Source organism: Oncorhynchus masou, chromosome 6, assembly GCF_036934945.1.
Source record: "Oncorhynchus masou masou isolate Uvic2021 chromosome 6, UVic_Omas_1.1, whole genome shotgun sequence".
Classification (NCBI taxonomy): Eukaryota; Metazoa; Chordata; class Actinopteri; order Salmoniformes; family Salmonidae; genus Oncorhynchus; species Oncorhynchus masou.
The window spans coordinates 14,892,639-14,904,926 of NC_088217.1; the positions used below are offsets into that span (position 1 = coordinate 14,892,639).

Genomic DNA, 12,288 nt, shown 5'->3' on the forward strand with positions numbered 1-12,288 from the left:
TGGCAGTTTGTGTGTGTGTGTGGGGGGGGGGGGGGGGGGGAATCCAGATCCATTTTGGCTTGCTTCATCAGAGGTTAGGCTTTTTGGGAAGAGCTAGACATTTATTTTATTTCACCTTTATTTAACCAGGTGGGCTAGTTGAGAACAAGTTCTCACTTGCAACTGCGACCTGGCCAAGATAAAGCAAAGCAGTTTGACACATACAACAACACAGAGTTACACATGGAATAAACAAACATACAATCAATAATACAGTAGACAAATCTATATACAGCATGTGCAAATGAGGTAGGATAAGAGAGGTAAGGCAATAAATAGCCCATGATGGAAAAGTAATTACAATATAGCAATTAAACACTGGAATGGTAGGATGGGCAGAAGATGAATGTGCAAGACATCATCCTGCTAAAGTTGTCAGGGACTACTGTCATCACCACTATGGATGGCAAGCAAATCAAACAAGTTTTGGATATAGCCATCTAATTTCTCCCCTGACAGTTATCTTGTTATCTAGCCATGTTGATGTGATCTGTTATTAGCTAGCGAGCTAGCCAATTTGACAGGCTACATTGATTGATGGAGCACATGTCTATTAGTAGCAATTGTGATTAAACACTATTAAAAATAACTTTGAAAAGGGGATAATGTTAGTAACTTCGCTAGTTAGGCCTATGTTGGTTGGAGAAAAAAAGACATTAGGTCTACTTACCACTATGTAAACATTGTCAGTTAATAGTAATGTTACAACAGTAATGTTACGTCAGTAAATGTGCCCCTCTACTGCTTGACAGGCAGACATAGCAAAGGATGGGAAATTGACCTAAACCAGTCATACTTGTTAGGTATAGGTCACTTTTTATGTTATATCACCCAAATATCCAATTAATAGTGACTGATATTGTGAGGCTACCCTCGCATATCTGAAATTACATGCTCAATTTATGTTTCCTGATCAAGAAAAGGATGCCGAGTTCTGACTATGCTCTTCAAGAGGTGATGATATTACAACCAAATAGTTAACATGTTATTTAATAACCCCTTGAAAATGGCACGCAGTCGTCAATGGTTTTAGCGGAGCTGCGGGTCTCCTTGCCCCCTAGTAGGAAAATAGAATGCTCTGTACCTTATTGTGACATTTTATTGGTCACAAACTATTCCGTTCCGATTTCAGATTTGTACAAAAAGTTACAGAAGATGTTGATGCGGTTACTAAAACAACTAACGTTTTATTGGTACCAGATAATTCTGTTCAGATTTTTTTAATAGAAGGGAAGTAGACCAAGATGTCATACCCTCTAACTTTCTGTCTAAGTTGTTGACAAAGTGGTCAAAGTTTCTGACTTGTGTCAAAAAATTGCATCTACAGTGAATAGAATGTTGAAAGTGATGTCACAATAGGGAGATTTAGAATGTTGAAAAAAGTCCCATGAACGTGGATGAAGATGGACAATGTTTAATAGTTTAAAAAGTATATTTAAAAAAAAAAAATTATGTAAGCAACTCAATCCAGACCAGTCTGTCTACATGTTTAAATGGCATTTCTAGCTTAAATGCTGTAAGAGGAGTTGTGTTCCTAATAATAAAAATAATGCATTTGTCAAAGATTTAAAGTGGGGACTCTGCTTCGCAAGGAAATTCAATTTATATTCTTAAAACTTAAGTTGAAAATGACGCTGTCGCTGCTTCCTGTTGACAAGGCATTTTGAGTCAAGTGGTTTGCCAACATGGTAAGTGTTAATCCCTTCCTTCAATATTACGCTGAAATCAATAGAACAGGGGGCAGATGTTTGGGGAGTATTGCAGTTTAACACTTTTCAAAGGCCACATGGAAACTTAGAATAACCTATGCATGGTTGGTTAGCTGAGAACTTGGAGAAGGAAGGCTTATATTATCACGACTCAGGATATGCAGACACAGGAGGCGGATAGTACAGTTCTCAGATATTTATTGTAAACACAGGGCAGGTTGAGGACAGGCAGGGGTTCATGATCAGGTCAGAGTCAGGCCAGTACAGGTCTGCAGGCAGGCTCGGGGTCAGGGCAGGTAGGGTTCATGATCAGGTCAGAGTCAGGCAGGCTCGGGGTCAGGGCAGGCAGGGGTTCATGATCAGGTCAGAGTCAGGCCGGTACAGGACAGCAGGCAGGCTCGGGGTCAGGGCAGGTAGAGGTTCATGATCAGGTCAGAGTCAGGCAGGCTCGGGGTCAGGGCAGGCAGGGGTTCATGATCAGGTCAGAGTCAGGCAGGTACAGGACAGCAGGCAGGCTCGGGGTCAGGGCAGGCAGAATAGTCAGAACCGGGAAAACAACTAGGAAACAGAACTTGAGAAAAAGGAAGACCAGAAAGCACGCTGGTAAGACCTGACAAGACGAACTGGCAACAGACAAACGGAGAACACGGGTATAAATAAAACGGGATATTGGGAAGATGGTCGACACCTGGAGGGGGTCGAGACGAGCACAAAGACAGGTGAAACAGATCAGGGTGTGACATAACTACGTATTTTGGAATGTCCAATGTTGATTTCAAGAGGCTGCCATCACGGAAAAGGGAACAGACTACTTTTTCTGTTAACTTGAAATAATCACGACGCGGCACAGGATCTCAACAGTGACAACGGTTGACTGCTGTTTAAGTGTAAGTTTGACCGTCAAATCCATGTATTGGTGTGTGGCCATCAACTTTTTATAGAGCGACCACCCCGAATTGTCCGTACAATTTCATTAACTCTGCGTTCTAAATCCTGAGCATCCCAGAGTGTGTGACTAAATCAATGGTACAAAACCAAAGATATTTATCTATTTTAAGCAATCAATCTTACATGCTGACCAGACTGTCGTGTGCGTTACAAAATAAATGAACACATACAGTGCCTTGCGAAAGTATTCGGCCCCCTTGAACTTTGCAACCTTTTGCCACATTTCAGGCTTCAAACATAAAGATATAAAAATGTGTTTTTTTTTGTGAAGAATCAACAACAAGTGGGACACAATCATGAAGTGGAACAACATTTATTGGATATTTCAAACTTTTTTAACAAATCAAAAACTGAAAATTGGGCGTGCAAAATTATTCAGCCCCTTTATTTTCAGTGCAGCAAACACTCTCCAGAAGTTCAGTGAGGATCTCTGAATGATCCAATGTTGACCTAAATGACTAATGATGATAAATACAATCCACCTGTGTGTAATCAAGTCTCCGTATAAATGCACCTGCACTGTGATAGTCTCAGAGGTCCGTTAAAAGCGCAGAGAGCATCATGAAGAACAAGGAACACACCAGGCAGGTCCGAGATACTGTTGTGAAGAAGTTTAAAGCCGGATATGGATACAAAAAGATTTCCCAAGTTTTAAACATCCCAAGGAGCACTGTGCAAGCGATAATATTGAAATGGAAGGAGTATCAGACCACTGCAAATCTACCAAGACCTGGCCGTCCCTCTAAACTTTCAGCTCATACAAGGAGAAGACTGATCAGAGATGCAGCCAAGAGGCCCATGATCACTCTGGATGAACTGCAGAGATCTACAGCTGAGGTGGGAGACTCTGTCCAAAGGACAACAATCAGTCGTATATTGCACAAATCTGGCCTTTATGGAAGAGTGGCAAGAAGAAAGTCATTTCTTAAAGATATCCATAAAAAGTGTTGTTTAAAGTTTGCCACACGCCACCTGGGAGACACACCAAACATGTGGAAGAAGGTGCTCTGGTCAGATGAAACCAAAATTGAACTTTTTGGCAACAATGCAAAACGTTATGTTTGGCGTAAAAGCAACACAGAACACACCATCCCCACTGTCAAACATGGTGGTGGCAGCATCATGGTTTGGGCCTGCTTTTCTTCAGCAGGGACAGGGAAGATGGTTAAAATTGATGGGAAGATGGATGGAGCCAAATACAGGACCATTCTGGAAGAAAACCTGATGGAGTCTGCAAAAGACCTGAGACTGGGACGGAGATTTGTCTTCCAACAAGACAATGATCCAAAACATAAAGCAAAATCTACAATGGAATGGTTCAAAAATAAACATATCCAGGTGTTAGAATGGCCAAGTCAAAGTCCAGACCTGAATCCAATCGAGAATCTGTGGAAAGAACTGAGAACTGCTGTTCACAAATGCTCCATCCAACCACACTGAGCACGAGCTGTTTTGCAAGAAGGAATGGGAAACAATTTCAGTCTCTCGATTTGCAAAACTGATAGAGACATACCCCAAGCGACTTACAGCTGTAATCGCAGCAAAAGGTGGCGCTACAAAGTATTAACTTAAGGGGGCTGAATAATTTTGCACGCCCAATTTTTCAGTTTTTGATTTGTTAAAAAAGTTTGAAATATCCAATAAATGTCGTTCCACTTCATGATTGTGTCCCACTTGTTGTTGATTCTTCACAAAAAAATACAGTTTTATATCTTTATGTTTGAAGCCTGAAATGTGTCAAAAGGTCGCAAAGTTCAAGGGGGCCGAATACTTTCGCAAGGCACTGTACATGTTGTTCAATCATTGCAACAACATTGTTCACCAGCGTCTGCGTTGCCAGGCGCTGAAATAGAACTTCTTTTGTGACGCTCGATGCGCTGTAAGTCATGCTTCTCCTCATTGTTTTTTAGGAGCATATACCCATGTGCCATCTCTCATTGGTTTAACCCTTATTATTAATTGTCGGAGTAGAGCACTTTGTGCATGTCAGGGAAAATAACAACCCACTGTTTATATCCCAGGACAAGTTAGCTAGCCACAGCAAGCTAACTAGCTATATTACCATAAATGTTTAATGCTTTTTGACCTGTCCCCAAATGAATATAATTGATTCAGAGTTTGTGTTGATATTTCAACCTGTGTGTCCTGATCGCGTCTGGTGTGGGGCCACAAAATCAACGCACCGTGTGCGGTCTGGTCAGCATGTTATGTCATGATGACTATAAACTTTTATACTAACGTCAGCAATCTGAGGTAAAAAGCATGTGTAATTCCACTCAATTTTTATGGGGTGAAAATGCAAGCTTGTGTAAGATAGTAACACAAACTATCCACATTTTAAGGAAATTAGCACAAAATACAATAACTGAATATTTGCAAAATAATTTGACATGTCAATTTTAAGATAGTGTACTGCAACAACAATATAATTCTCTCTCATTATAACCATTTAGAGAGTTTTTAAAAATGCTCTCAAACACAGTTTAACCGAGTGCTCTAGAGCGTATTGGCTGCACAGCCTGAATGTTTGATGTTCCTTGTATTAATGGTCTGTACAGGATACACATGGTACCATCCAATAAAATGCTTACTCGCAGGTTCCTTCTCAACAATGCCATAATAGCAGATAAGAATACGAACATAACGTAAATGGCATAGTAGAATAGAATAAACATTTTCTCTGAAGCTTTTAACTAAATTTATAATCACATTTTTATGTGTTTCGGGGATTGGAGGGCAAGTGTTTTATTATTATTGCTAAGTAATGCATAATGTAAGAGTCTGGTAACAGCAGTGGTGTGTGTGTGGATGAGTGTACTGTATATCTGCATGAGTCCATGTGTGGAGAGTCAGTGCAGGTGGTCAGTCCAGTTCAAGTGTGATTTTGGCACTCAGTGAAGCCCTTTCTGTCAACATTCCATTCAGATCATTCTGGAAATAACAGGCCGAGGCTCTCTTCAGTTCAATGTTAACTTGTTATATATCTAGCGCCTATGCACAGCGTTAGTCTACTTCAAATGTGCCTTATCACGCTTAGTTTGCCTTTGACATATGTTGACTTTTCAAGCTACATGAAAAGGTCATTTGGAAAGTATTCAGACCCCTTGACTTTTTCTACATTTTGTTCCAGCCTTATTCTAAAATGGATTAGATTGTTTTTTTCCTCCCTCAATCTACACACAATACCCCATAATGATAAAGTGAAAAAAAAATTTGGGGGGGAAACTTATGTACATTTTGTATAAGTATTCAGACCCTTTACTCAGTACTTTGTTGAAGCACCCTTGGCAGAGACTCTAGCCACAAGTCTTCTTGGGTATGATGCTACAAGCTTGGCACACCAGTATTTGGGGAGTTTCTTACATTATTCTCTGAAGATCCTCTCAAGCTCTGTCAGGTTGGATGGGGAGTGTCACTGCACAGCTATTTTCAGGTCTCTCCAGAGATGTTCAATTGGGTTCACGTCCGGGCTCTGGCTGGGCCGCTCAAGGACATTCAAAGACTTCTCCTGAAGCTACTTCTGTGTTGTCTTGGCTGTGTGCTTAGGGTTGTTGTCCTGTTGGCGGGTGAGCCATCACCCCAGTCTGAGGTCCTGAGCACTCTGGAGCAGGTTTTCATCAAGGATCTTTCTGTACTTTGCTTTGTTCCTCGATCCTTACGAGTCTCCCAGTCCCTGCTGCTGAAAACCATCCCCACAGCATGACGCTGCCACCACCATGCTTTACCGTAGGGATGGTGCCAGGTTTCCTCCAGACGTTACGCTTGGCATTCAGTTCATAGAGTTCAATCCTGGTTTCGTCAGACCAGAGAATCTTGTTTCTCATGGTCTGAGAGTCTTAAGGTGCCTTTTTGGCCAACTCCAAGTGGGCTGTCATGTGCCTTTTACTTTCTGAATGCACTCTATGCCCACCCATGTGAAATCCATAGATTAGGGCTTAATGAATCTATTTCAATTGACTGATTACCTTATGAACTGTAACTCAGTAAAATCTTTGGAATAGTTGCATGTTGCATTTTTATATTTTGTTCACTATATGCAATGGTTATGGGGATGTTTTATTAAAGTTACAAACAGCTACAACAAAGTCTGCTTCAGGTTGGAGCCATCAGTCCACTCTGACTCCACCCATCAGTCCACTCTGTAGTTATTCTGACTCCACCCATCAGTCCACTCTGTAGTTATTCTGACTCCACCCATCAGTCCACTCTGTAGTTATTCTGACTCCACCCATCAGTCCACTCTGTAGTTATTCACTCTGTAGATTCTCCCACCCATCAGTCCACTCTGTAGTTATTCTGACTCCACCCATCAGTCCACTCTCCACTCTGTAGTTATTCTGACTCCACCCATCAGTCCACTCTGTAGTTATTCTGACTCCACCCATCAGTCCACTCTGTAGTTATTCTGACTCAACCCCTCTCTGTATACACAGGTAGCAATCGGACCCAGTAGAAGCGAACGCCATCACCATGTACTCGGAGTGGAGGTCTCTGCACCTGGTGGTGCAGAGCGACCAGGGCCACCTGAGTGTCCTTCACTCGTACCCTCCGGCAGTTGGGCGCGATGTGGCCAATGCAGTGGTTAAACCCCTGGGGGTGACCCTGGGCACTCCGTCCACTGACAGCCTGCTCAAGACCGACAAAGAGGTAGGCAAAACAGCACAGTTGTTTTGGCAGAGCTGAATCGGATCGGTGTAACTAAGCCGTAAGGGTGAAAACTTAGTTTCAAGTTTTAATGTCTCATGCGTGCAAAAGTACAGTGAAATGCCTTTGTTGCAAACTCAAAACCCAGCAATGCAATAATCAATGTGTTACTAGAAAAAAATACGAGAAATGAGAAGAGGTATGAAGGACACAATAAGTAAGCATACTATATACAGGGTCAGTTCCAATACCATGTTAACAATGTGCAGGGATACTGGAGTGATGGAGGTAGATAGGGGTATGGCGACTATATACAGGGTCAGTTCCAGTACCATATTAGCAATGTGCAGGGATACTGGAGTGATGGAGGTAGATAGGGGTATGGTGACTATATATGACCTGGCATTCAGTATATAAGCAATAAATACTGGAGTGATGGAGGTAGATATGTATAGTGGTAAAGTGACCTGGCATCAGGATATAAGATAAACAGAGTAGCAGCAGCTTGTATGTGAGTGGGTGTGTGTAGAGTCAGTATAAATGTACGTGTGTGTGAGTGTGTAGGGCCCTGTGAGTGTGCATAGAGACAAATAATGTCAATGATACAAGATTGATTCAGGTAGTCTGTGTAGCTATTTTGTTAGCTATTTGTCAGTCTTATTGCTTGGGATAGAAGCTGTTCAAGAGCCTGTCGGTGACAGACTTGATGCACCGGTACCGCTTGCCTTGCGGAAGCAGACGGAATAGTCTGACTTGAGTGGTTAAGTCTAATGATTTTCCAGGCCTTCCTACCACACCACCTGATATAGATGTCCTGGATGGCAGCTCGGCCCCTGTAATGTACTGGTTTGTCCCCACCACACTCTAGCACCATGCGATCAAAGACGGTGCTATCGCCGCACTAGGCAGGGATGCAGCCAGTCAATATGCTCTCAATGGTGCAGCTGTAGAACCTTTTAAAGATTTGAGGCCCCATGACAAACTTTTTCAACCTCCTGAGGGGGGAGAAGAGGCACTGTCATGCCTTCTTCACCACTGTGCTCGTGTTTGGACCATTTGAATTACTTCAGTGATTTGGACACCGAGGAATGTGGATGGGGGGGGGGGGGGGGTGCTTGCCCCCTCTGTTTCCTGTAGTCCATGTGGAGGGGGGGTGCTTGCCCCCTCTGTTTCCTGTAGTCCATGATCAGCTCCTTGGTCTTACTGATGTTGAGAGAGAGGTTGTTGTTCTAGCACCACCACACTCCTCCCTGTAGGCTGAGATTTGACTTGACGTGGCCCAAGTGTTGCGGTGTTTACATTCAAGGGGAATAGAAAGTCAAGTTAGAATACCTATGACTTCCTTAGGTAGTATATTTTTGCTGTAAGTATGGTGATGGTATTGTCAAGGTCCACTTCATTCATTATTCTATTGAAAAGTAAACGTTTCTTCCCTCTTTAGCGCCAAGTTCCTCTGACATTGTTTTTGAGGAAATAGGCAGAACATAAGCTACATGACCCTTACACGCCCTTGATGGGCTAGGCTTTTTCTGTCCCTTATTTTTACAAAACCAAGGAGGCTGAACGGTCACCTGCACATTAGAAACTACCTCCTGGTGAATGGAAACTGTTGTTCTTTTCTTTTTTCTTCTGTTTATAACTGCACACTTGACTGAAACACACACCTCCCCCTCTACATTCCATTGTGTTTTCAAATCTATTCTCTCTCTGGTTTGTTGTTGGGTGAAAAATAGTCTTTGGCTTTTGTCCCCATTTTTTGGGGGGGGGGGGTCTGTACTGCTCACTTCCTCCTCATGTTAGCCTTGTAGCTCGGACAGCCCCAGGTCTCTGGGCTCGCCTGATAACATTGAGAGGATTTCCTGTGTCCCCCTGGGGCATTCAACCTTTGCAACTTTATTGACTGTTTCTTCACCCCAGACTACGGCTCCTTGAGCCAGTGCCTGTCCCAGTAGCCATTTAGATAAGGCTTGATTGTAATAGGGCCAGGCAAAGGACAATTGTAAGCCGTCTGCCAAATAATGTACGCATGCCCTTACTAAGTGCCTCCTTGTCATTCCTCCTTGTTTTAGTTTGCCTGATAATTCTCTTAACATAGCACTGGGCTCTGTGAGTGCAACTCACACAGTAATGGCCTATAGGGCTTGTGTTTTGTACAACTATCCCATTTTTGAGATGGTAGTATTTTAGGATAATACTGTATTTGGTAGATAAATTGATAGTTCACATAGTGTGGTGGAACCAGCCAAACAGCTGTGTTTACCTTCCTGTTTTGACATGTGACGTGATATTGAATGGTGAACACAGCAAGGCTGGTTCCATCAGTCTCTACTTCACCTACCTTTCAAAGTTAGATGACCCATCCCTTTACCCCTGTGTTTGAAATGATTTAATTTCACAACAAATAGGCCATCTTTATTTTGATTCACTTTCAAGTGATAAAACATTCATCCACCTTGTCCCTGTGTATTCAGCAATCACTGACATCTGACTGTCCCTGTGTATTCAGCAATCACTGACATCTGACTGTCCCCGTGTATTCAGCAATCACTGACATCTGACTGTCTCCGTGTATTCAGCAATCACTGACATCTGACTGTCTCCGTGTATTCAGCAATCACTGACATCTGACTGTCCAGCTTGTCCCTGTGTATCCCCCTCTTTCTAACACCATAGTTCTCTGTGATTGACAGGTGAAGTGGACGATGGAGGTGCTGTGCTACGGCCTGACTCTGCCTCTGGACGGGGACACGGTCAAGCTGTGCGTGGACGTCTACACGGACTGGATCATGGCGCTGATCACTCCTCGCGACTCCATCCCCCAGCCCATCGTCAAGGAGCCCAACCTCTACGTGCAGACCATCCTCAAACACCTCTACAACCTCTTCATGCCCAGGTACAAGCTGTGTGTCTGTTGTCTACGTTCTATTTAGCTGCTAACTGTCTGTCTACGCTCTAGCTAGCCGCTAACTGTGTGTCTCCGCTCTAGCTAGCCGCTAACTGTGTGTCTCCGCTCTAGCTAGCCGCTAACTATGGGGTATCTTATGTAATGTTCTACATTACAACGTCTTGACCTTAAGGCTCCAACCTCTAAGTTGCAGTACATTGCTTATGCAAAATGGTAATTCTAAATAGGGACAGATACCCTCCATTAGTTCATCAAAGCAAACTGCAAGGCTTGGAGAGAACGGGAGTATGGAAGAGGGAATGGTCAATGGAGTGTTTATTACAGACTTCTCTTTATAAAAGTGGTCTTTAACTCACTCTATTCCCTCCCTCCTCTCTCAGGCCGGAGCACTACAGCCCCATGCACTTCCGCTTGTGCCAACAGGTGCTGACGGCAGTGTTGAAGCTGGCTAGGGAGTCGGGCAGCGGCATGGCCCGGGAGACCTGGGAGGTGTTGCTGCTCTTCCTGCTGCGCATCAATGACACTCTGCTAGCCCCGCCCACTGTTGGAGGTCAGTCCATCAGAACAGATGCAATTAGGCTGCCTTTACACAGGCAGCACAATTCTGATCTTTTGCCCAATTATTGTCAACATCTGATCTGATTGGTCAGAAGACCAATTAGTGGAAAAATATCAGAATTGGGCTGCCTTTGTGAAAGCAGCCTTTGATACTTTTTGTAGTGTCATGAGGAACTTCTCACATCCACTAAGTCAAATTTCTACTTGATCTTCCATTGATATCAATGCATAACTAATAGGTAGATGTTATGATTTGTCCCATAATGATTTTGGCTTTGACTAACATTTGATTTTGACTTTGTTGCTAACATGACTATTTAGTTCCAAATGCAGACGTGTTGTTCTTTCTCATATGCTATTTTATGCACCCAGAACACCTAGAAATTTTGGATAATGAGTATTCACCCATTCTTCCTATTCAAAGTTACTAACCCCTGGTCCCCATCCCCCATCTCTCTCAGGTGGGATTGCGGAGAAGCTTGCTGAGAAACTGATCAGCGTTCTGTTTGAGGTGTGGTTCATGGCCTGCACACGCTGCTTCCCCACGCCTCCCTACTGGAAGACAGCCAGGGAGATGCTGGCCAACTGGAGGCACCACCCGCCTGTGGTGGAGCAGTGGAGCAAGGTCATCGCTGCTCTCACTTCCAGGTAGCCACACCACAACAAGAGCAGTGGTTGCCAACCCTGTGTTTGCAGGCTTTTGTTTAAGCGCAGCGCTCAAACATATGGGTCCCGTTCAGTATGACGTAACGTTTTGAAACAAATGTGAGTGCTCAAGTTCAGGTAGGACAAACTAGTTGGATTACAGGCAGGAGTCATTTTCTCTCAGCAATCAATTCTAGATATTAAATGTTTGTTAATGTTCAGATAAGAAATGGATGAAATGGAAGGTGTAAATGTGTAACGTAAATGTTCTGTTTTGGTACAGACTGTTACGGTTCACCTACGGTCCGTCCTTCCCTCCGTTCAAAGTCCTAGAGGAGGACGCCAACCTCATCCCTATTGAGATGGACAACGACTGTGTGGCTCAGACCTGGTTCCGCTTTCTGCACATGCTGAGGTGAGTTCCACACAGCTAGCTCTCTGGGTCTGTATCACAGAATGGGACTTATTACTGTTACACCTGGACTGGATTCAGTGTAAATACTCCCCGATGACCTCATTTTAGTATAATAAAATAATACTGGGATGACTTTTGGATCATCATCTGAGATGGATCACACTGTTTGTTCTCTTTTGGTGAAGAACGTCTAACATCACATTTTATGTCACATGCGCTGAAGTGTAGAGACCTTACAGTGAAATGCTTACTTAAAGGCTCTAACCAAGAATGCAGTTTTAGGAAAATACCTTATAAAAAATTTTTTCAAGTAAATGACAAGAATAACAAATTATTACCTGATCATACTGGATGGACCTCACACTTTATTTTATTTTTATCCAAAGGTACAAGATAATTATTTTAGACTGCACCCCCAGATGATC

General features: G+C 43.2%; 1 pseudogene; it reads left to right on the forward strand.

The window, feature by feature from the left end:
• The window catches only part of LOC135541393 (ral GTPase-activating protein subunit beta-like), a 51,985-nt pseudogene that overhangs the window by 2,786 nt on the left and 36,911 nt on the right, over positions 1–12,288 (forward strand).